Source organism: Eulemur rufifrons, chromosome 6 (assembly GCF_041146395.1).
Source record: "Eulemur rufifrons isolate Redbay chromosome 6, OSU_ERuf_1, whole genome shotgun sequence".
NCBI lineage: Eukaryota > Metazoa > Chordata > Mammalia > Primates > Lemuridae > Eulemur > Eulemur rufifrons.
The window spans coordinates 66,896,784-66,920,037 of record NC_090988.1 but is presented as its reverse complement, the minus strand read 5'-3'; the positions used below and the strand labels follow the sequence as shown (position 1 = coordinate 66,920,037).

Sequence of the window (23,254 nt, the reverse complement as noted above, 5' to 3'; positions counted from 1 at the left end):
ACTCCTGACCTTGAGCGATCCACCCGCCTCGGCCTCCCAGAGTGCTAGGATTACAGGCGTGAGCCACCGCGCCCGGCCTCTGCCCACCATTTAAAGATATTTGTCCTAAAAGTTGGAGAAACAAAATAACACCTCTGAAGCCATTAAGAGGTATTGGTACAAAGCTAGATTGGGAAAATATATTTATTTCCCAGAACACAGCAGCATTATTAAGATGTAGCATATATGTACAATGGCATATTATTCAGCCTTAAAAAAGAAATTCTAACACATGCTACATGATGAACCTTGAAGACATGCTAAGTGAAATAAGTTAGTCACAAAAAGACAGCTACTGTATGATTCCACTGTATGAGGTACCTAGAGTAGTTAAGCTATAATAATAGAGTAGAATGGTGGTTTGTCATGGCCTAGAAGGAGCTGGGAATGGAGGTTGTTGTTTAATGGGTATAGAGTTTCACTTTTGCAAGATGAAAGATTTCTGGAGGTTGGGTGCACAATAATCTGAATGTACAGATAATGTCACTAAACTGTACACTTAAAATGGTTGAGATGATAATTTTTATGTCACATGCATTTTGTCACAATTAAAAAGATTTTTAATTAACCAAAGTAGCTAGAATTCAAACTGTGTATAATACATGTTCTTCTATTATACGCTCTTGCAGAGCCTAAATAATTCTTGGCTGAGCTCAGCAATGCAATTGCACATTTTAAGATATCGGCAAGTGATAACATAGCCCAAGGTGATATAACATGCTTTTCCACGTAAGACTAAGTCAACACTGCTTACAACATCTTTGTTCATCTTTAAGGGTGAATTGGAACTGATCCCTAGAAATTGGCCTGGAATAAAGCTAAAATCAATGTCAAATTAATTGATGTGTGCATTCAATAGTCATTCAACAAATGTTAATTGAGCACTAACCACATGCCAGGCATTGTGCTGCACATTGAAACTACCTTTTGATTCAAGAGGAAAAAAGGGATTGACTCAGGAAGAGCAAGGTCTTAGTGCCTATGGGGCACCAAGCTCTATGCCAGTTTTACATGCATTGTTTCCTCTAAGGTACACACCAGCCTGGAGAACGATGACGTGTTTTTCATTAGGTGTCAAACTGTAAACCAATTACTTTATGAAGTAAGCATCCTATATGCCCATATTTTTTTTCCAATCAGCACAGAACGGGTTTGTCTGCTATTGAAGAATGTTATCTAGGTATACACCATCTGTCAAACCACATCTATTTCAATACCTTCTGCTTTAATCACTTTTCCTTGTGACTCCCATCCTTGGTTCCTCTTGAATTCCCATAGTCCCTTGTTCATGCATTTTTTTTTTTTTTTTTTTGAGACAGAGTCTCGCTTTGTTGCCCAGGCTAGAGTGAGTGCCATGGCATCAGTCTAGCTCACAGCAACCTCAAACTCCTGGGCTCACGCGATCCTACTGCCTCAACCTTCCGAGTAGCTGGGACTACAGGCATGCACCACCATGCCCGGCTAATTTTTTCTATATATATTTTAGTTGGCCAGATAATTTCTTTCTATTTTTAGTAGAGATGGGGTCTCGCTCTTGCTCAGGCTGGTCTCGAACTCCTGACCTTGAGCGGTCCACCCTCCTCAGCCTCCCAGAGTGCTAGTATTACAGGCGTGAGCCACCGCGCCCAGCCTGTTCATGCATTTTTAATCACACTTTTCTGCCTTATAGTTTTCTGAGTCTCCTTTTTCATAATATCTCATGATTGCAGAGGTCACGGGTTGATGTACTCACTCCAGGTATATAATCTCATGTAGGGTGACTAACTGTCCTGGTTTGCCCCAGGCCTGAGGAAGTTGTCAGGATGTGAAACTTGCAGTTTTAAAACTGAGAAAAACCTCAGCAAACCTGGTTTAACAGTGTAAGTGCTGTGTCCTGGGAGACTCACACACACATACACACACACACACACACACACACACACACACAGGCTCAGCTGAGCTGGACAGAGCTGAGCTACCAGGTATCTGAGTAGCCAATTAAAAAGCAACAAGCCAAAAATGAAAGTACCAGTCAAGACTTTAATCATTTACCATGTCAGTATAAGCAGGAGGCTAAAGCTGGAGGAAGCACGGCCTTCCTCCTTTTCCATTTTCCCCCATGGAAGCTCGCATGGAAAATGGAGGGTCAGGAAGATCAGCACAGACATGTGGGGGTCTGGTTCCCTCCCTGCCAAAGGAACCCTGAACAAATGGCTCCTGCAGTTTTATAGACCCTGGGAGGGAGGACTAGGAGTAGAAAAGTACTGAGTAAGTCAGTGGACAAAGTGTCTTCAAGGTTTCCCCCTCTCCCATCTCCACCAATAAGGAGGCCTCCACAGAGGTCCCTGAAGAAAGCTCCAGATAAAGACACCTCTGATGAAAGCTCCTGATCTAGCAATGCAGATAAGCTAAGACCATGGCCAGCTAGGGGAGTCCTTGACTGAAGCTCCCTTCAGAGACTGCAGTGCATTGCACTGGCTGTGCATCATGCCTGGTGGGGGCAGTGTGCTCCAGGGCGGCCTGCCAGGTAGAGCCTTTGTAATTGCCTACAGTTGTGCCTGAAAGTCACAAATAGGTTTTTGACCAGGAGCTGGACTCCTTATTCATATATTTATTACTTTTATTTAGAGACAGGGTCTCACTATGTTGCCCACACAGGAGGGCAGTGGCTATTCACCACCATGATCATATCACACTATAGTCTTGAACTCCTGGCCTCAAGGATCTTCCTGAGTAGCTGGGACTATAGATGCGTGCCACTGTGACCAGCTCTTTTTTTTGGTGCCAAAACCCGGAATCAAACCAGGGAACCAGCTCTTTCCTTATTCACACACACACACACACACACACACACACACATCTCAACAACCCAGTAGGAAAATGATCAAAGATTGTGATCAAATGGTCCACAAAGAAATGTGAATGATTTTTAAACACATGGAATGATGTTCAATCTCACTCATTATAAGAGAAAGGAAAATTGCACCTGCACTGGGATAAGAATTTTTCACTTAACACACTGTGATGGAGAAGGAATGGGGAAACAGATACTGTCTTATATCACAGGAGGATATATGTGTACTGCCTCTACGAGAGCCATTTGAAAACTTTTATTATAATTATAGATTTAGATATCTCTGGCCAGCAAATATGTTCTAGAAATTTATCCTGCAGATAGGCTCACACGTGCTAAATAACATATACACTAGACTAGAGTCTTTATTCATTGTTTATAATAGCAAAGGATTGGAAACTACCTTAATAATAAGGACTGGTTAAAACAAAATATGGTATATTCATACACAAAAATTGTATGCAGCCATCAGAAGATATATCATTAGGTTTTAAAAGTAAATACAGAACAGTATTTGTAGTATATGACAGTTTGTGTGATAGTAGGGGAAAATAACGTATACATGCTTTTGTGTATAAAAGGGTAGATAAGAAATCAATAACATTGGTTTTCAGGGAGAGAACTAGGTGTCTGGTAACAGAAAGAGACTATTCACTGTAGTCTCTTAGACCTTCTGAATTTTGAACCATTTTGAATGTATTATCAAAAATTAAAAATAAGCCTGGTATAGTGGCTCATGCCTGTAATCCTAGCACTTCAGGAGACTGAGATGGGAGATGTGCTCAAGGCCAGGAGTTTCGAGACCAGCCTGACCAAGAGTGAGATCCCATCCATAAAAAACGCAGAAAAATTAGCCAGGCGTGGTGTGTGAGCCTGTAGTTCCAGCTACTTAGGAGGCTGAAGCAGGAGGATTGCTAGAGCCCAGGAGTTTGAGGCTGCAGTGAGCTATGATGATACCACTGCACTCTAGCTGGGGTGACAGAGCGAGACTCTATCTCAAAAAAATAAATAAATAAAATAAAATAAAAATGGAAAACAAGCAAACAAACCAACAACAGAAACATGGGCTCTGATGTCAGACTGCTTGGATTTTAACCTTTTTCCATAACTTGTTATTTGTGTGACCTTAGGCAAATTACTTTATCTGTGTTTTTTTCCTCATCTACAAAATGGGAGTAATGATAGTACCGACTTCAGAGTTGTGAGAATTAAAGAGAACACAGGTCAAATATTTAGATCGTAGCAGAGACCCTAGAGCTGGACTGACAGAAACTCCAGTCCTGGCTCTACTTCTGTCAAGTTGTGTGAGAGCCAAGTTATTCACCCTCACTTTTCCTCAGTTTCCGTATTTGGCAAATGGGAATAGTAATCAGATTATATAAGGATTCAGTTAGTTAGCACTTGTAACATGCTTATAACAGCATCTGGGATATAGCAAGTGCTATAAGTATTTGTTAAATACTGGATATTTATTGATTTTAACAAATACTAGTTATTCCTGTTATAATGTTAGCATTCTTGAAATAAACCCCACTTCATCAGATTACCTTTCCAGAGTTATCTTACCTGCTTTCAATTGCGCTCCTATGCTACTGATAATTCCACAAATACATTGCATCTGTTATTTGCACACAGTTCCCACAGTCTGTAATGCTGCTTCCAGCCGTGATGGAGGGAATGTTAGCTGTCCTTCAAGACACAATTCAAAGGTTTTTCCCTCCCTGGAGAAGGCTGCTCTCTCCTCCTAGCTGTCCTGCCCCAGTCTGGCCCTTTCCTACTCTGGCTGTGTCCCCTCCCACCCCAGCCCAGTAGGCAGAGTAGGTAGAAATAAACACTTGTCAAATGGATAAATGAGTAACAGAAGCACTGACATTCTGTGCCATCAAAAGGATTCAAAAAAGTGAAAGTTTTCTGTTGTGCCCTGTTTCAACTTCATATTTATGCCAAAGTCTCAGAGAGGAAAGAGCTGCTCAGGGACACTAAAGGAAGGTGGAAACAACACTTTGGAAGTTAGAAGGCATTTTCTTTGATAAAGTAATCTATTGCCCACCCCCTCCAGGTTTTGTTTGTTCTTTTTTTAATGTTTTGGATGCGGAGGAGGGTTGTTTGCCTTTAATGGACACGGACCTGGCTCCCCCTGCTGGATCTAAAGTCAAATGCTGCTTTAAAAACCCATTAATGTAATGGCAGGAAAACAAAACTTGTGGCATATTTAAAATAGTTTATAGAGTATTCATCAAGGTTATTACTACAGATGACATAGTCGTAGCTATGCTATCCTAGCATTCCTACAATGACTGACTGCATAACAATTACAGTTATGTCATGTATTTGGAGGGAGAGGTGTGGCTTTGGAATCTAAGTCCAGGACTACGGACCTCGAAGTTCTCCGTGTAAATCCAGCTGTGACAATAACTACAATAAGTAACTTCTGGAAAATAATTTAGCTTATTTTTATGTTTTATTATTAATTTTTATTTTACCACCTGTGTTATAAGCATAGGAATGCTACTAGCTTCTCATTACCATTGAATCACTTGAATTAAATCAGTAATCAATTGGAGTACTGAACATCTTCTGCGTACAGCAATACTCAGGGCCCTGGGGAACCCAAGAGCACTACAATGTTCCTCCCCTCAAGGATCTGAGGGTCATAAAGGAACATGGATGCTGTGTATGGTGCTCAGTATGGTGCCTGACAAACAGTAAGCCCTCGACAAATGTTCACTCACTTCATTTTTCCACCCCTGAGTCTGGCTTCTGTCCAGGGCTAGAATCTCTGATTCTAAGTCTGATAGAATAGGTTTTGAGATGGATTCCTCTCAGCCTCCACTAAATTGTCAATACCATGAGAACAGGGACCACATCTTATTCATGCTCCATCCCTAGTTCTTAGGATATCTGGCATGAAACATGCTCAATACATTTTGTTGCATGGATGACCCTCTCAAAGAAACGCATTCCGGTTTTGGCTCTTTCTCATGGTTCAAAAAAAGGTGGGGGTGAGCTGAAATACACCATCCCATGACATGCATTCACTGGTTCTTGTGTGCCTAATCTAAGAGGCTCTCAATAAATGTAAGCTCCCTTTCTACCTCCCCTTCTTGCCCTTCTGTCATCATTGAACTTGTAGGGGAGGAAAAACTTTTTTTAATCCTCTACTCTTCAGTTAATGGAGGTTGTTGAATGAAACTGATGAAAGACAATAAGAGAAAAAGGGTTTATTTACACATGCAATGTACATACATGTGGGAAAGCTCAGTTATGAGTAACACAAAGGGGTGGTTAGAATTTGGGGCTTATACACCTAACTCAGTGGGGGAAAGGGAAGAGAGGGCAATGACTCCTATGGGAAGGACATATAAGTTTCTTAAGGAAAGACAAGTAGGTTTTTAGGAGAACAAATTGGAGATAAGAAAGTTTGTGATAAGGCCAGGTGCATTAATCCCAGAACTTTGGGAGGCCAAGGCAGTAGGATCACTTGAGCCCAGAAGTTCAGAGACCAGCCTGAGCAACGCCACCTTTAGAAACAATAAAAAAATTAGCCAGGCGTGGTGGTACATGCCTGTAGTCCCAGCTACTTGGGAGGCTGAGGAAGGAGGATCGCTTGAGCCCAGGAGCTTGAGGTTGCAGTGAGCTATGATAATGCCATACATTCCAGCCTGGGCAATAGAGTGAGACTCTGTTTCCCAAAAAAATAAAAAATAAAAGAAGAAAAAAGAAAGAAAAGAAAAGAGAAAAGAAGAGCAAAGAAAAGAAGAAAAAAGGAAGTTTTTGATAATATTTGTCCATACAGGATAAGTGGTCTTTCTGTCTTTCAGGGCCATAAAACTTCCCTGGAGAGGTGATTCATGGTAGCCTTGTTTTCCAGAAGTTGCTGATTTTAGTCAGAGAAGGGAAGCTCTGAGATTGCAAACTCAAATGTCCTCAGCTTAAAATAATCTTTATACCAATTCTGGGATTATCAGTGAGTCCCCACACCCTTATTGTCTCACTTAATTGTCTCACAAGAGACAAATTAAATCCCTTGCTAAAATCTGTTTAGAATCTAATATATTCTGCTGCCTATACTTACAGTGTTCCTCTGATCTATTAGCCAAATAATTAATACCTTACAATGTAATTGAAGAAATCTATCCCAAAACATGAAACAAAGAAGAATGATAGCCTTCAAATGTGCTAAGTGATTTCGGTCAGACAGAAGTAAATGCAGGAGTTCAGAAAAGGAAACTTTTCTTAGGGTATAGAACAGCCAGAAGAGATTTTTTGCAGTTCTTAGGCTGGACCGTTTATTCATGCATCTTAAGACCTGGACGAAGCAAACAACATGGTACTTGCCCTCATAGAATTCACCCTCTAGTAGGGAAAACAGACACCTAGCAAGTGAATTAATAAAATAATGACAGAAGGTGGTGCCATGAAGAAAGGAAACAGGGTGTTGAGAGAGAAAACAATGAAGTGGGCTAGGCAGGGGACACAAGTCAGCTTTAGAGAGGATGGGGTTAGGAAGCCTCCCTGAGAGGCTGTCAAAAAGGAACTGATGAGAAAGAGCTTGTCAGGAAGGAACATTCCAGGTTGACAGAGCAGCAAGTGCTGAGGCCCCTGGAGGAAGACTTGGTGATGAGGAGTGGAAGGAGTGGGGAATAGCTTAAGAAAAAGCAACGGGAGTGCGATGCGCACTGCCTGGGGAATGGACACGATTGAAGTTCTGACTGGGGGGATGGGGTGGGAGGAGGGGAGGAGTGCACACCTACATGATGAGAGTGATGTGCACTGTCAAGGGAATGGACACAACTAAAGCTCAGACTCGGGGGGATGGGGAGGCATGGGCAATGTATATAGCCTGATCTTTTGTACCCCCTTAATGAGCTGAAAAACAAACAAACAAACAAAAAAAAAAAAAAAAGAAAGAAAGAAAAGAAAAAGCAACGGGAGGCCGGGCGCGGTGGCTCACGCCTGTAATCCTAGCACTCTGGGAGGCCGAGGCGGGTGGATCGCTCGAGGTCAGGAGTTCAAGACCAGCCTGAGCAAGAGCGAGACCCCTGTCTCTACTAAAAATAGAAAGAAATTATACGGACAACTAAAAATATATATAGAAAAATTAGCCGGGCATGGTGGCGCATGCCTGTAGTCCCAGCTACTCGGGAGGCTGAGGCAGTAGGATTGCTTGAGCCGAGGAGTCTGAGGTTGCTGTGAGCTAAGCTGACGCCATGGCACTCACTCTAGCCTGGGTAACAAAGTGAGACTCTGTCAGAAAAAAAAAAAAAAAAAAAGGAGAGAAAAAGCAACGGCAGGAGGGGTTTGCAGCATGAATTGGAGGACAAATATTAGAAGCAGTAGAGTATAAAGGAAGAAGCATGAATTACAAAGCAAAGCAAAGCTTTTTTAATGAAAAATATTCAACAACTATTTAAGGAAACATGCAGTTCAACATCTTTTGTTATTCCAAATACTTGAGTATTACTTTATACATAAACACATACATGCAAATACATGCTTAAACATATGGCTTATATGTTTTCAAAGGCTTAAAAGCAATTTATAGAAATATAACATGAAGTAAATTAATGGGTTAAGTAATTGTGTGGAGGGGAGAAGTAAAGGCAAACAGGAGAAGGAAAATAAGCTAAAACCAACTGTTATGATGACATATAAAAGTATATATTATACAGTCCTAGACAATAGTTAGATTTGGGCTGTAAATTTGATTCTAACCTTGCAGGGACAAAGCAATAGGGAAATCTGAACAATGATGAAATTCAGTGTCCCTATAATAAAAATAAAGTAGTTCTTAAGGGAAATACAGCTTACTGGTAATAACCTCTGAGAGAAATTTTCCGTAACTATGAGTCACTCTATGATGTGGGGGTCAAAGTCCTCAACAATATCCCTACAATAACCATAACAGTAAGATTCACAGGGCCATCTCTTATATTTAACTTCAGTGCATAAAGCCAAAATGCAACTCAGCAAAAATAATTCTACAAGGGACCAGAGGCAATCCAGCTACACAGCTTATTCAAGCAGCTACAAATCAGGGGTAACATTTAAAATGTCTAGAGAGGCCAAATGTGGTGGCTCACTCCTGTAATCCCAGCACTTTGGGAGGCCAAGGTGGGAGGATCACTAGAGGTGAGGAGTTAAAGACCAGCCTGAACAACATAGCAAGACTCTGTCTATATGAAAAATAAAAATAAATAAATAAATTTTAAAAACTTAGCCAGGGATGATGGCATGTACCTGTAGTCCAGGTTACTCAGGAGGCTGAGGCAGTAGGATCCCTTGAGCTCAGGAGTTTGAAGTTGCAGTGACCTATGATGACGTCACTGCACTCTAGCCTGGGTGACAAAGTCCTGTTGTAAAAAACCAAACAAGCAAAATAAATAAATAAAATACAATGTCTAGAGAAATAGATGGATTATTTATCCTTCAAGTAATCCTCAATGAATACTATATCTTTTACCTGAGCTTTTGATTAATAAAGTACAGAAAGAGTTTGAAGTTATTTCTCTGGTAAGAAACTAGAATGGAAATGATCTTTGCTACTGATTAGGAGTTGTTTTGATAATCAATGGAGCTGAAGGCAGGACTGACATTCTTTCAGAGCAGTGAGGAGTCTAACATTGTGATAGTTCAAAAAGAAAGTCATCCTATTGTGATTTGGAAATGGGTCTAAAGTCAACAATTTCTTCAGAAAGTAGATCTGCACCTGCTTAAATATATGGACAGGTGATGTCTCAGACCTTAAAGTTCTTCCACACAAGCAGAGTCAAGATCATTCTAGGCCCCAGTAGTTAAGAGACTATCTTAATAAATGAGTTAAGAAATTTACTTTCCAGATAACAGCATAGTTTATGTGCTATATAAATTTTTTGGCAATATATCAATTAAATGTTGGAGAACAGTTACCAAAAACAATATTTGAATGTAACAAGAGTTGATCTCAAGCCATGCTTTCTGACAATAATTATATAGAAGGAACAAGTGCCTGCTGAGTAGTAATAATAGCAGATCCACAGCATAAAGATTAATAATTATCTTTTCCTTTCTAACAAAAGACCATGAACTAAGCTCATCTAAAAGTGGTTTCAGTTCATTAAAGAGCACATTTTGAAAAGAAGGGAAACTCTGCTTGAATTAATGAAGTTATCCGATCTGTTGGCATGACAGAGACTGGCTAGCTGGTTACCAAACCATTTTCCTTTCCCTGTGGGACCACAGTTCAACTACATTTCCCAGCTTCCCTTGTAGTTAGGCATAGGCAAGTGAGTTCTAGCCAGTGGAACTGGATATATTTCACCTTTGGCCCTGGTGCAAGAAACCTCAGAGTGACCTTGCATGTACTGAAGACAGTGGACTGTTTCATCAGACTGGGTTTCTCAACATCCAACCTCTTATTGGGCTTATGTGAGAGAGAAGAAAATGTCTGTTGTGTTAAGCCACTGAGATTTCAAAGTTTATTGTTACTGCATCTAGCATATAGTCAATACAGCATTTAACACAGTCAAGAAGATACTTCTACCGCTCTGTACTTCCATTTCCTTGCCTGTAAAATGGACATATTAATAGCACTTACAAGTTTGCTCTAAGAATTAAATATGTTAATGCACATAAAGTACTGTACTTCAAACAGTGCCTGATAAATAGTAAACATTCAATTCATGTTAGCTATCATTGTTATTATTACAAACCTTCCTAGTGGTATTACGTTGCAGGTTCCATTTAAGAATAGCTCAAATTTCTTCTGTCAGAGTCTAGTTACAAATGACGTCACATGTATGTGACTATCTGCACTGTGCTGATCCACCATGCCCTCAGCACTGTGGGGCTTCAGTACATTTCTGGGCACCTGGGGTTATCTCACATGTGCTGTGATATTGTTCTTCTCTGATCTCCATGTTGTTGTCTGGCAAACATTTCTGATGGTACTGGGGGTGGGGGTGGGGTAGCAGAATGAGGACGGCTTGCCACCACGAGTGTGTTGATCCCGCCCAGGGTCCTTGCCTCTCATTGGTCTCAAGGCTACAGATCCTGAACATGTCAAAGTAGACTGCTATCCACTTGTAACTGAGTTTTTCCAAATTTGCTTTAACTTCTAAAATTTATGTAATAATATACAGCATTTGGGGAAATGTTAGAAATATATTTAAAGAATTATCTCAGATATCACAGAAATAATTTTATTATTTCTTCATTCATTTCTCTATTGTCCTTTATCAATCATCAGGCCATAGGAAGGGGTGATCAGTTCACACCACCGAATCCCTCTTCTCAGGAATTCCTGGTCAGTTGCCTTGGTCTCCTCTTTACCTACTTTTTGTCCTTGCATCACTGCAGTATACCCAGAAATTGCTCCTAGGTTTGGCCAGCAGGGATTCACAACCTGGGGTCTACAGATCTCTCTTCTCCCACCCCGCCCAAAGAAATCACATCTTTATTTTTATGAACCTCTAACAGAAATTTAGCAATTCCTTTCATTACAAATGTAGGAAATAAGTCATAGTGGTATTAACAGTATCTGCAACTTTGTCACCAATAGATATCCCAGATATTTCTCTTTTTTTATTTAGTTACTTTTTTTAGAGACGGGGTCTTACTCTATTGCCCAGGCTGGAGTACAGCGGCATCGTCATAGCTCACTGCCACCTGGTAGAGCAACGCAAGCTGCCTGTAACCTGGAACTCTTGAGCTCAAGTGATCCTCCTGCCTCAGCCTCTCAAAGCGCTGGGATTAGAGGTGTAAGCCACTGCACCTGGCCTATCCCAGATATTTCTGTGTCACATTAATAGCAGTTCAAAATATCTTGCAATACATGCCTATAATCCCAGCACTTTGGGAGGCCAAGGTGGAAGGATCACTTGAGGCCGGGAGTTCAAGACCAGCCTGTGCAACATAGTGAGACCCCCATCTCTACAAAAAATTTTAAAAATTAACTGGGCATGGTGGCGCTACCAAGGAGGCTGAGGCAGGAAGATCACTTGTGCCCATAAGCACCACTGCACTCCAGCATGGGTGACAGAGTGAGACCCTGTCTTTAAAAAAAAGAATCTTGAAATAACAGTTATAGTTATACTACCATGAAATTATGGTAGTCATTAGACCTGTGATTAGATCTTTTTATTTTTAATACATTAATAAAGAAGCACGTATATTACATCCCAGATGCTGATTTAATATTTTGAGAACTATATTTCAATATAATTGGTTTCCAGTTGTATTTTACCTTTGTATGTAAATGCATTATGACCACCTGACTGCCAAAAGAGTCCGTGGCACAAAAAAGGAAAACCCCTGGATTATTGGATTTGATACTTGCCTCCACACCACTGTGTATTTTTCCTTATTCACCCTCCTCTGTACTCCCAAAGGACTAAAGTGGTGACAAACCTTCAGACCCACTGAGATGGATTCCCTAGGACAGCATGGTAAGATGATTAAGAGCTCAGGGGTCAGCTTGCACTGTTTTACCAGCAAGTTACTTAACCTCTCTGTGCCTCATATCTGTAAAATGGGAATTATAATTCTTCCTCATAAGGTTGTCATGAGGATGAAATGAGTCAATCCTTTAAATCTCTTAGTGTCTAGCACATAGCAAGCTCTCAGCAAATGTTAGCTGCTCTTCCAAGTACCTGTCACAGCTGTTTCTTTATGATTATTCCTTTGGTTATATCTTTATGATTATTCCATGGTTATTCCTCATGTGAATCACAGCCTATACGTATTACTTTTATGATGCATAAAATAGATATTCTTTTTTAAAGCACAAGAAAGAAACAGTTAATTCTTCTTGAAATTTTTCTAACTTCATGCTCTTGCTCAGGCATGTCTTGAACCCCTGAGCTCAAATGATCCTCCTGCCTCAGCCTCCCAGAGTGTTAGGATTACAGGTGTGAGCCACCACACCCAGCCATTCAATGAATATTGTTGTATGTATATTATGCATATATATTTTCCACAAAGGTACAAGTATATTGGTAGAATTCAAAGAATTAAATTTATCATCTTTCAAACAATGACAAAACTTTCAAAGTTTCCTCAGTTGAATCAATGATATTCTGTAAGCCCCTCTCACCTGGTCATGGAATGGCCACCAGCAGACCCCCAATCACATTAAGTTCTTTTATGCCTCTAAGTCTTTCCACATGCCCTTTGCTTTACCTGGAATGCCTTTCCTCCTGAGAAGCCTCTGAGACACTCCAATACAACTACTTCAAGTGCCACCTCCTCTGTGGAACCTTCTGTGGTAGGCAGCTAGTGGCATGAACTGCAGTGATCCCTGCCTCCTGGTGTTCATACCGTTATGTATTCCTCACCTTTTTACTCCCCCTCCCTTGAATGTGGACTGGATTTACTGACTCACTTCTAAAGAACAGAGTATGGCATAAGTGATAGGATATCATTTCTGAGATTAGGTCACAAAAAGACTGTGGCTTCTGATCAGGGGTGCTTTCTCTCACACCCTCTTGTTTCTTGCTCTCTTTCTTGGTCACTCATGTTGGGGGAAGCCAGCTGCCATATTGTGAAGCAGCCCTGTGAAGAGGGCTTGGGAATGATCAAGGCCTTCTAATAACCACATAAGTGAATGTGGAAGTGGATTTCCCCCATTCAAGCTTTCAGAGGAGACTGGCAGCTGACAGCTTGACTGTAATCTCATGAGAGACCTTGAAGCAGGAACACCCACCTAAGCTATGCCTGCATTCCTGACCCACAGAAACTGTGAGGTGGTAAATGTTTGTTACTTTAAGCTGCTAAATGTTGGAATAATTTGACATACAGCAATAGATAACTAATACACCTGCCAACTTCACTCTGTCTTTCCCCGAGTCTCCAAAGTTATTTGGACATATCTCTAGTAACGCTTGTAGCACACTATAGTATTCTTGTTTCTGAGTCACTCTCCCCTACTTGACTACCTCCAAGGACAGGACCCCTGGCTCAGTCAGCTTTATATTTATTGTGTCTTACCCAAAGTTCAACTCACCATCATTGCTTCCCTACACAGTTGCGATAACCTCCAAACTGGGATGCCCAAATCCTCTCCAGTCCCTCTCTAATCCATTCTCCTCCCAGACCTGTGAAATCTTTTTAAAATTCAACTCCGATCATTTGAGAGCTGAAAATCCTTCTCCTCATTCTTAGAATAAAGACCTAAATTCTTAATGCATCCTCCCCAGCCTGGCATGATCTGCTTTCCTCACCACGGCCTCTGAAGTTACTTCCCCCTTGTTCCTGGTATGATGACAACACTGGTCTTTTCAGTTCCTCAGCTGAATCATGTTCCTTCCTCCCCCAGTGTCTTTGCACACCCTGTTCCCTCTGCCTGGTATGCTTTTCCCCCATTCTCACTCAATTTATATTCATCCTTTAGATCTCACTTTTTCAGGGAAGTCCTTCTTGCCTTCCATTCTAAATCAAAGAACACTGTAGCTTTCCCTCATACTGCTTATCACAGTTGAGATTACATGATTGTTCGATGAGGTATTTCATGTTTGTCTCCCCGACTGGACTCTAAGCCCTATGAGGGCAGAGATGCCTTGTCTTGTTCATCACTGTATCCTTAGCACAGAGCACAGTGCCTGACATACAGAAAGTAGGGGCTCAATATATTTTTTCCCCAAATAAATTAGAAGGCAAACATTTCTTCTTTCTCCTACAAACTTTACATCCTTTCATCATTTACACATTTAATACTCTGAGTGTCATTTCATTATGATAGCGTTATCTGCCTTAGGGTTAGAGACCACAACTTTTAAACTGTGTGGTATAGTACTGAGCAGAGTCCTACTGGGGTGGGAAAACAGCATTGGGAAAGGAAAGAGGAATGTAACCACTTATTAATAGTGTTTTGTAGCTGTTAAAATCTCCTTGGTCTATTTGAGGCAGTGTGAGGTTAAAAGAACTGGACTGTGCAGTCGGATCCAGGTTTGGATCCCAGGTCTACTACTTAGCAGCTGGGTGACTTTGGGCATGTTACTCTGTTCCTCAAATTCCTCAGCTATAAAATGAGGATATAATAATACTATCTTTTTATAAGGTTGTTGGAGGAATTAATAAGATAATGCTCATAAAACATTAAGAGCAGGGCCTTGCTTTGGCAGATGCTCAATAAATGTCAGCCACTATTACCTGCAGTAAAAAAAAAGGTTTCCCATTTCTCATGTGGTACTGTGAAGTTCTCTGTGGCAAATTAGGATTAGAACACTTAAAGATGTAATGCCTCTTCCTCAATCCTTTTCTCTACCTTTTAAGTCTTAAAATTGAAGCCAGTGGAAGAAAGAAAAGAGGAGAAATGGCTGCTAGCTATGTTCTAGTTGGTTCTCAATGACAGCAGCATCAGTTTGAACTGTCTCCCAGAAGTCTGTGGTCCCATGGCTTTTATACATGCATCTTCACAAGCCATTGCCAGACAGATAAGATATGCTAAGGCAGGCCTACCTGTTCAGGTTCTTGATACCTGGCAATTTGAGAATGCTGCTTTTTTTTGGAATCTGGAAAATCATCAAACTGTTTTTCTTCCTCTTTACCTTATTGGGACCCTTCTGGTTGATTAGAGCCTACCAAGAATCAGACATTCAAAAACCATAATAAAATAATGAAGTCAGAACTGCAACAAGGAACTGACTCAAAGACCAGGGCCCTCTGCTGCTGGAACCCAGGGAAAATATTTCTCATTTTAAAAAACTAAGAAAGATACAAAAAAGTCAAACAGTTCATCTTTCCTAAAGACTCAGTGTTCTCTTGCAAGGCCTCTTCCTCCTTTCCTGAAGGCACACTCAGTTCTGGAGCAGAAGCTAGGAAACCGCCCTGAGATAAATCGCTTTCCCAACCCCTTTTAATCTTGGGAAAGGACTGCCAATTCTAGAAATTCCTCCTTTGATCAGAAGATAAAGCAGAACAATGCTGTGGAACTAAGTGGATTTCTCAGGGACATTCTTCTAGGGTGTGTAAAGCTTGCCTGGAAGTGCATGTGCCTGGAGGGGGTGGGGAGTGGTGGAAAGCTGGTTGCCACAGCCATAAGGAATAATCATATACTTGCTTCTAGACTTCCCATAGAAAAGAAACTCCATCTAATCTTCCCATCTCTGGGGAGCCATAGGCATGTTTATTACAGTGATTAGAGGGCTTCATCCACTCCACATTCTTCCTCTGCCCCTAGGCCCCCCATCTCAGAAAAGGAAAAAAAAAATCAGACTGATATCTTTCCCGTTATTTACTGGAGGTTAAGTTTCTACTTCTTAGAGCCTTTTCATTATATGTATGTATATATACATATATTATATATATACATTTCTTTTTTTTTTTTTTTTTTTGAGACAGAGTCTCTCTCTATTGCCCAGGCTAGAGTGAGTGCCGTGGCGTCAGCCTAGCTCACAGCAACCTCAAACTCCTGAGCTCAAGGGATCCTCCTGTCTCAGCCTCCCGAGTAGCTGGGACTACAGGCATGCACCACCATGCCCGGCTAATTTTTTCTATATATATTTTTAGCTGTCCATATATAATTTCTTTCTATTTTTAGTAGAGATGGGGTCTCGTTCTTGCTCAGGCTGGTCTCGAACTCCTGAGCTCAAACGATCCGCCCACCTGGGCCTCCCAGAGTGCTAGGATTACAGGCGTGAGCCACCGCGCCCGGCCTATATATACATTTCTTAAATTGAGAATTGCAGCTTAAATCAGTCTACAAACGTCAGACTATGAGCCTGTGGAAGGTATGGACCTCCTTCTCTTATCGCTTAAGGGACAATTTGTTGTAAAACACCAGGAATCATGTCTCTGCCCATGACATCTTTGTGCCCAGCGTCACCATCTGTATATGGGGATAATTTTCCTATCTGCTTCACGTGGTTACGTAATTTTTAAATCTAACCTTTGAGGGCTAAATGCTTTACAAGCATAATCTCATTCAATTCTCCTGAAGACGGTGTTATAATTATGGAGATTCTATGTTAAGCTATTTTGTAACGTAGCAAGAGCCGTCTGGCTGTGAGTTATTATGGGGCTAACTTCCTTACCTGGCTGTTGTGAGGATTAAATGAAACACTGACCTGAGAGCGCTTCCACGAGCACTTTACACAACCCATGTGACAGGCTACTAATTACACACTCTACAGCATCTGATCCACCGTGACGACTCGGCAAATGGAGTGAACGATTTTGTCTTGCCTGTTTCTTTCAGTGTTCCAGTCACAAATTAATCTCGCCGCCGCTTGGGGCCAAGACCACAAATCTGGGAACCACAGCTCAGATGGAGGCGGGAGCGGAGTCCCGGGAGAGGGTACGGGAACAATAGAGTATTTGGTGCTCATGCCAGTTGGCGGGGCTTCAGACGCCCGGCCGGAGAGGTGGCCGGCTGGGGTGTCCGGAGGGCTTCCTCCCCGGGTTTGAGGTCTGAGGCTGCACAGACGGGCGTCCGGCATCTCCGGGGAGGGAGCCAGACCGTGGCCCACAGCGCTCCCCCTCAAGCCTCACTGAACGCGCCCCTGCCCCGCCCACCAGGTCAGGTAGGCCGACGCACTAGCCAATCCACAAGAAGCCTGGGCGCGGAAGGCGGTGCTTCCCCGGCCGGAAGTGACGTGCGTGCTTGGCTGGCTGTGGAGTCGGCCGAAGCTATCCGCGGCGGCTGAGCCAGCTGAGGGGAAAATGGCTTGGACTGTGGCGGCCGCAGCGTCTCAGGTTGTGGTGGAGGCGGAGGCTCAGGCAGTGTGAGGTGAGGAGTGGTCGGTGTGGCTGGGGCCGGTACTCGGGACCCTGCTTTGGGAGGGCGGAGCGGGGCCTCAGGGATCCCAAGATGGAAGGGTCCTTTGCCGCGGCCCCCAGCCCCCCGGGTGCCCGCCTCTGACCCTCCATCCCGTACTCTTGGCGCTGCCCAGCCGGACTCACCTCCCTGCGGGCCTTGCTTCGACCTAGGCCATTGCCAACTGCCCTGCGGAAGGTGCGGGGGGGCCCGCGCCCCCACCAGGCCCTTTTTGTCGGGGGCAGGGGTGCGCCTGGGAGTAAGTTTTGTCCCAAAGGGGAAGGTAGGCCACCCCGTTGCCCCTCGGGACAGGGCTGGAGCCTCAGTGGCCGGTCCTGTTCTCTTGTCAGATTGTCCTGGGTAGTGTGTGTGTTGCACTTTTCAGTTATGGCCCCTTTCGCCTCCTGTCCCATCTCTGGCTTTAGGGGCTAAAGATCCGTTTTCTTCTCCCTGGCACCCCACCCCCACCCTGTTGCCTTTTTGCCGCGAATCCACTTGCTTTGGGAGGACAGTATTATTTCAGTGTATATTTAGCGTATCGTCTTTCTGGGTGGGCGGTCAGGTTAAAAATATTTACTTAACTCTTCCTCAGTGACGGAGGAACGATAAATAATTGAAGGAAAAAGCCCATACTTATTTTCCTCACTAAACTGGCTTTAAAACGAGACTCTCCAGCTGTGGAATTGTTCTGGGGGGGGGGGGGCGGGAGAAGAGCAGGGATTGAGGAGGGAAATGAGGAAGGAGAAACTTAAGTGAAGAGGAAAGTCTGGAAATAACGTGGAAGAGAGCTCCTGTCGTAGTTCTTTCCCTATATTGGCCTGATAGAAATTGAGGTTATAATTATATTTTTATTTTAAACAGTGGGTGTATGAATTGAGTGAAACGAAAGAGGCCTTCCTTTTTGAACAAGATTGCTTATTAAAGAGTATCCTAATATCTTTCCAGGTGAGTGTCAGGCAGAAAAGCTCTGCTGGGAAAACTGTTTAATATATCGTAGCATCAAAGGCCACAGAATAGAAGAGATGCAAGAAAAGGAAAGCTATGTGTAGAGATGTGTTGAAGACATAGTATAAAGGGGGAAGGCTGCACAGAGATCCAGAAAATACTGATTTCAGAAGAGAGACTGTACCTTTGCCTGCTTGGCTTGTGGTTCAGATCCTCACAAGAGACTCCTTTAGCAGCAGCTCTGCTATAGTGGGTGTTGGTGCTTTCACCAACAAATAGACTGAAGGACCTTAGTTGAGATATACAAACTTTTGAAATACCTGCTTGTTTAATATTCACACAGTGTTTGAGTATTGAAAAGCATTATAACTGAATGAGGAGAGTTTTTTTATTTGTTAAATTTAGTTCAAAAGTGATTTTGTGTAGGTACAAAGTATAGATAGAGCTAATTCCACAAATTATGGCTACATTAATAGATTGTAGAGCAGAGTTTTTGTGTTTCGTGTGTGTTGCTTGTAGTTTTCCTTGCAAACAATATCTTTTAATGTTTTCATACACTGGTTTCACAGTTTTTTCTGTTTTATATGAATGGAATATATGAGATCTAGAGTATGAAAATTCCACTATTTTGTCTTCGGTTCTGCTTAAAAAGGAAAAACAACTGTTACGTGAAATGTGTTGATAATTTACAGTCTCTAATCATTTTGATTGTACTCATATGATGTTCTTTTGATGGGAATTGGCATGCTTACCTTGGAATTTTAGAAACTACTATAACTTTCTGTAATTGGCTGTATATTAATTATATGATTTTTTTGTCTCTCCTTCTGCCATTAATAGTTCTAAAATTTTCAATTAATTGAAGATTGCTGCATCAATTCCCATGTCCAGGAGTCTTTCTTTAATCCAGCATAAAGTTTTGCACTTAGTAAGCACATTCAGTAAATGAATTTATGCATAAAGAGTGTTGAATTTCCCAAGAGCTCGGAACTCTTACCGGAGCATCATACCAGACTTTCAGAGCACTAGTAGTGTAGAGCACTTTTAAAAAATGCTTTGAAACTTGTCTTGCTTTGACGATGTAAATTATCCATTTTATTAATTTACCATATTCCAAAAAGAGTTTAAGGCAGGTAAATGTTAAAGGTGAATGTTTTAGTGCAGTGCATTCACATTGTAGGTGATTTGATATGAATACCTGAGTAGGGCTAAAAATTAACCATCTGAAAGATATTAAGAGTTCCAGAGGGCCTGCAAGGGTGCCTAGCACTACAAGGGTTCCAGGGATAGAAAAATGAATTAGACAGTGCTTGAGCTCAAAGAGTTCTATAGTCCTGTGGTCCCCAACCCCTGGGTCAGTACTGGTCTGTGGCCTTGTGGCCCGTTGGAACCTGCCGCACAGCAGGAGGTGAGCAGCAGACTGAAGCTTCATCTGTATTTACACCTGCTCCCCATCACTGGCATCATCGCTTAAGCTCTGCCTCCTGTCAGATGAGCAGCTGCATTAGATTCTCATAGGAGCCCAAACCCTACTATGAACTGTGCATGTGAGGAATCTAGGTTGTGCACTCCTTATGAGAATCTAATGCCTGATGATTTGAGGTGGAGCTGAGGCGATGATGCTAGCACTGGGTGCCAAAAAGATTGGGGATCCCTGCTGTATAGTTCATCTGGAAGACAAACATACAGATTATAACAGTAGTAGATCCAAAGTGCTAAAAATGATGTGGGCTGGGAGATGGAAAGGGAATGAGTGGGTCTGATGAGGAAGATAATGCTCAAATTGAGTTTTGAAGGGTGAATTCCTTCTATTAGTGAGGGTGACATGGCCCTGCTCTGCTTCTACCAAGCATTGAAATAGCAAGCTGCTTAATACCTCTTGTATTCATTTTCTCATTCAGGATTTGACTACATCTAAAGCAGTGCTGTCTTGTAGAAATATGAGTCACAAATGGGAGTCACATATGTAAGAGATTTTACGTTATTTTTTTTTTCCCTAAGTCTTTGAAATCTGGTATGTATTTTACACACGACACATCTCAATTCAGAACAGCCATATTTCAAGTGCTCCGTAGCTCCATGTAGCTAGTAACTACCGTATTTGACAGTGTATATCTAGAGTATGAAAATTCTGCTATTTTATCTTGAGTTCCTGCTTAAAAAGGAAAAGCAACTCCAATGAGAAGTATATTAATGGTAGTTTATAATATCTAATCATTTTGATGATATTCATATGATGCTTTTTCCTGGGAATTATGTTCATGCTTGCAAATATTACTGTAGGTATCCTACAGGTTGTTCATAGGATTATGGCTGGGAATAGAAGAAACTTCTTTATTTTCCCTGCCTCTGTGGTTGAGTCACATTTTTGATATCTTTATTTTGTGCATTGATGGTATACTTGGTATTCTTCCTTTTTCTCTGCAATCTATTATTCCTAACATGATAATTCAAAACACAATGAGAGTACACATAGACAGTTTAGGAGGTTAAAAGGAGATTTATACAATTTTAAACTACTTTTTGGATTTCTTAAAATTTTAGATTTAGCTATTTGAGTACAAAAACAAATAGGGTTTTTAAACACTTTTAATAGATTTGAAGGCAGTTATTATTGGCTTAGCAGCAAGTATTTATTTATCTTTTAACCTTGAGAATACATTAAGACACACTACAGGCCGGGCGCGGTGGCTCACGCCTGTAATCCTAGCACTCTGGGAGGCCGAGGTGGGCGGATCGTTTGAGCTCAGGAGTTCGAGACCAGCCTGAGCAAGAGCGAGACCCCATCTCTACTAAAAATAGAAAGAAATGATATGATATAGATCTATGATATAGAAAGAAAAATATATATATAAAAAAAAATTAGCCGGGCATGGTGGTGCATGCCTGTAGTCCCAGCTACTCGGGAGGCTGAGACAGGAGGATCGCTTGAGCCCAGGAGTTTGAGGTTGCTGTGAGCTAGGCTGACGCCACGGCACTCACTCTAGCCTGGGCAACAGAGTGAGACTCTGTCTCAAAAAAAAAAAAAAAAAAAAAGACACTACATAATTAACATCCTTACTGTTAAACATAAAGCTTTCTGTTAGTCTTACAGTGCAACAGTTAAATTATTACAGTGTTGATTAATGTAATTTGCTGTGCATTTGATTTTAGTTAAAACTAGGGGCTTATTTTAGACAAGATTCTGTTTTAATGACTATGACTAACAATAATAAAGTAAATATCCTTATATTTGTATTGATTATTACAGCTTAGCTAATGGTTTTTTTTCTTCCAAGACCTTATTATCTATGAAGCAAATATAGCAAGTATTGTCATTTTGATGGGGCCTAAAGATGTTGTCCAGGCTGGAAGGCAGTGGCAGGATCTTAGCTCACTGTAACCTTGAACTCCTGGGCTTAAGTGATGGTCCCGCCTCAGCCTCCTGAGTAGCTAGGACTATATGTGTGTACCAACATGTCCAGCTAATGAAAAAGACTTTTTTTAGAAATGGGTGGGGGGAGGGATCTTACTATGTTGCCTGGGCTGGTCTCGAACTTCTGGCCTCAAGTGATCCTCCTGCTTTGGCCCCGCAAAGTGCTGGGATTATAGGTGTGAGCCACTATACCCAGCTGTGACTTGTTTACCATACTGTAGAAGCATTGCTGGAACCCAAGTCTTATAATGGTAGGCCCAGTGTTCTTTTCATTGCATCTTTTCATATGGTATTTGAGTATTTAGATATATACTAAATACCAGATTTTTGGAGTATGTATTAAAGAATGGGTACTTCCTGCCTTTAGGAAGATTATATTCCAACTAGGAGAGACCAGCTACAATCCATATAACAAAAAGTACTTTAGTTATTTTAAAAAATTATTAAGGGGAGAGAAAAGATGTAAGGGATAATATAGTTACACTGAAAATAGATAATTAAGCAAGATTTTTATTTTTTGATTAAAGAGTTTAGACCTTAAACTGTTACTAAAAGAAGAAGAAGGTGATGAGGTGTCAAGGACAATGATACTTCAATACACAGGGAAAGGCCGGGCGCTGTGGCTCATGCCTGTAATCCTAGCACTCTGGGAGACTGAGGCTGGAGGATTGTTTGAGCTCAGGAGTTCGAGACCAGCCTGAGCAAGAGCGAGACCCCGTCTCTACTAAAAATAGAAAGAAAATTTGCTGGACAGCTAAAAAATAGATAGAAAAAATTAGCTGGGCATGGTGGCACATGCCTGTAGTCCCTTGGGAGGGACTACTTGGGAGGCTGAGGCAGAAGGATCACTTGAGCCCAGGAGTTTGAGGTTGCTGTCAGCTAGGCTGATGCCACTGCACTCTAGCCTGGGCAACAGAGTGAGACTCTGTCTCAAAAACAAAACAAAACAAAACCAAACACGGGGGAAAACTTAGCTAAGGGAACATAAAGTATAGGCTTAAGGAAGAATTTACAAGGCTTACTTAAAATAATGGGGACAGGATAGAGGTGACATAAAAAATCAGAATAAATAGACATCTATCAGTAAAGAATTTATTGGCTAGTGGTAAGAACTTTTATATTTGGATGATTCAGGAAGTCTTATGTTAGTGCTGTGAATTCATTATAGCTTGAGTAATGTGGTAGACATGGAAGGTTAAGAGAGCTGAAGGAGAGGTTGGTGACCATAAATGAGCAGCAGTGTAATTCTTGTTCCTGTTGTGAAATGAACAGGGACTTGATAAGGAATTTG

General features: G+C 41.6%; 2 protein-coding genes across 2 annotated transcripts in view; one reads left to right on the top strand and one right to left on the bottom strand.

Annotated features, from left to right (window-relative positions):
• NUCB2 (nucleobindin 2) overlaps positions 1 to 9,147 on the bottom strand; it is a 64,711-nt gene extending 55,564 nt beyond the window's left edge. Inside the window, exon 1 of the mRNA XM_069469647.1 lies at positions 9,113 to 9,147. The gene's annotated coding sequence lies outside the window, so the exon portion shown is untranslated. The remainder of the gene's footprint in view (positions 1 to 9,112) is intronic.
• Positions 9,148 to 17,528: 8,381 nt separating this feature from the next.
• PIK3C2A (phosphatidylinositol-4-phosphate 3-kinase catalytic subunit type 2 alpha) overlaps positions 17,529 to 23,254 on the top strand; it is a 94,400-nt gene continuing 88,674 nt past the window's right edge. The window contains exon 1 of the mRNA XM_069471186.1: positions 17,529 to 17,576. The gene's annotated coding sequence lies outside the window, so the exon portion shown is untranslated. The remainder of the gene's footprint in view (positions 17,577 to 23,254) is intronic.